Consider the following 2814-nt stretch of genomic DNA (forward strand, 5'->3'; position numbering starts at 1 on the left):
AAGTCCAGACTTACAAATTATCAAGGAAACATAAGGCAATCCATATCAAAGAGAGAGAGTTGTAAACAATCACTTTTACCATATGGCTCATAAAAAGGAAGAGAGTCGTAAATAGCTACTTATCACCGTATGGAAAAACTAACGAAGGAAATGCATGCATTTCTCAGCCCTGGGAGAGATTTGCCACTTCTCTTAATTCCTGAATATTCAGGAATTAATAGGGAACAGAAGATTCATGACAGATCCAAAACAGCACACAGGAAGCCTCTTGTTAAATGCTTCCTGACAGTCCAGAATGAGGTAAGAGGGGCTTCTGAAAGTTCCCAGGTAAGCTAGGTACCAGAGAGGCTTCTGGGATCCAGTGCAGTGGTGCAGTCCCCAGGGAGGCTGGTTCCTGTCCATTCTGTCTTCTGCCCTCTTCTCTGTTCCCTCTCACTCCTGCCTCTGGTGGCTTTTCTCTATTTCTGAATCATGAAAAGCTTGAAAAATCACACAGCTATTAAATGAAACTGCGTATGCCCTTACCTTGAAGCAGCCATTCCACCTCTGGGAATCTCCCCTGAAGATACACCTCCAACAATAGGAAAACACTTATGCATAATTGGGGTGCTTGTTATAACAGTGTTTGTCATTTTCCAGTAGCCATGTATGGATATGAGAGTTGGACCATAAAGCTGAGCGCCAAAGAACTGATACTTTTAAACTGTGGTGTTGGAGAAGACTCTTGAGAGTCCCTTGGACTGCAAGGAGGTCAAACCAATCAATCCTAAAGGAAATCAGTCCTGAATATTCATTGGAAGGACTGATGCTGAAGCTGAAGCTCCAATACTTTGGCCACCTGATGTGATGAGCTGACTCATTAGAAAAGACCCTGATGCTGGCAAAGATTGAGGGCAGGAGGAGAAGGGGACGATAGAGGATGAGATGGTTGGATGGCATCACCGACTTAATGGACATGAGTTTGAGCAAGCTCTAGGAGATAGTGAAGGACAGGGAAACCTGGCGTGCTACAGTCTATGGGGTCACAAAGAGTTGGACACAACTGAGTGACTGAACAAACAACAAACCTCCAGTAATGGGGTAAATTGACATGTGTACCTCCTGAGATGATTTGCTGAGAACACAGTGTCACCTCTGTGGTGTCCCTGCTGAAGATGTATCCGATGAATCATATCATGAGGACACATCTGATAAACCCAGATTGAGGGCCCTTCTATAAAATAAGCAGCCTGTCCTCTTTTAAAATGGGAGACAAAGAAAGACTGCGGGACTGTTTCACATCAAAGGAGATTAAATAAGACGTGACAGTTGAAGACAATACGTCTTGGATTGGATCTTTTTTTTTTTTCTATAAAAGATACTAGTGAGACAAATGAATATTTGAAGAAATCCTTAGATAAGTTAATGGCATTGTATCAAAGCTAATTTCCTGACTTTGATCATTGTACTGTGGTTGTAGAAAAGAATGTCCTTATTTTCAGATCACACTGAAGAGTTTGAGTGAGTGCAAGGTCATGAACTCTGTAATTTACTCCCAAATGCTTCAGGAGAACAAGAAAAGGAGAGAGAATGAAAAAGCAAATGAAGTAAAAAAATGTTAACATACTAGATAACAGAATTCTTGGTATTATTTTTGCAACTTTTTTCCAAGTCTGAAATTACTTCAAAATAAAATTTTATTTAAACAAATTGTAATACAATTTTAAAGGTGACTTTCCATTTACAGTTATTACAAGATATTAGCTGTAATCCTCGTGTTATACAACACATCCTTGAGGCTATCTTACACCTAGCGGTTTGTACCTCCCACTCCCCTACCCTTATATTGCCCCTCCCCCACCACACACACACACGGGTAACCACAAGTTTGTTCTCTATGTGTTATTTTTCAAACACCAGGTTTCTGATTCAGTTTCACAGGGCTGCTAACTGCACCCACATTCCAAAACAAGGTGCTAGACCATCTAAAGCAGTTCTTTCAGCCGCCTTGGTTAAGAACTAATTTAGAAACCATAGGAGACCTCACCTCCCACCCACAGCAGAGACAGGAGACATGCCAACAGGAGCCGTTGGAAGGCAGAGGGAGGCTTTCTCTAGGGGCAGTTGTTGGGGTGCTGTGGCACTCCCCATGATGGGAGTTGCCTGGGGTGCCTCCCCTCCCCAAAGGTTGACTGGGTCAGTGGGGGTTTCAGGGAGTCCACTTGAAGAATTTGAGCTGTGTCTCCTGGATTCAGGGGTTGGGGGTGGAAGGAACTCAAAGGCTGGGCGAGACCTCTGCTTGGGAAAGCCTCAGGCGAGATGCTGGCCTGGCTGGCTGCTGGGTGATGGGGTCAGTGGATGCGGCTGCATAGGGTGAATCACGTCAGCAATGAGCTGGCCAGGACTTCTGGGGAACCCACAGAAGACCCAGGTGAAGAAGATGCCCAGGGGCTGCTCAGAAGGGACTTTGTCCAGAGGGCTGTGGGGTAGGGCAGGAGGGAGCGTTACCCAGTGAAGTGGTCCTCACTACCAGTGGGGTGCCCCAGACAGCCAACAAGAGGAGTCTCTGTCAGGGTAGGAAACCCCAGAGTGAGCCCTTCCCAGCAATGTGGGCTCCAAAGAACCCTCAAAGCTATCCTCCAGGATAAACGAGCCTGCATGAATCATTGCTCTGGCCAGAGCAAAGCCACAGTAGAGGACGTGGGCACCAGGGAAGAAAAATCTGTCCTTTCCTTTCCCACCCCCTATTCTGCTTGCCAGGCCATGCAGGAGCAGGAGGTGGTGGGGAGTGAAGGTGCAGAAGGACCTGGGGGCCCAGGAGAGCACACAGAACAT

Source organism: Bison bison, unplaced genomic scaffold (assembly GCF_000754665.1).
Source record: "Bison bison bison isolate TAMUID 2011002044 unplaced genomic scaffold, Bison_UMD1.0 scf7180017864468, whole genome shotgun sequence".
Taxonomy (NCBI): Eukaryota; Metazoa; Chordata; class Mammalia; order Artiodactyla; family Bovidae; genus Bison; species Bison bison.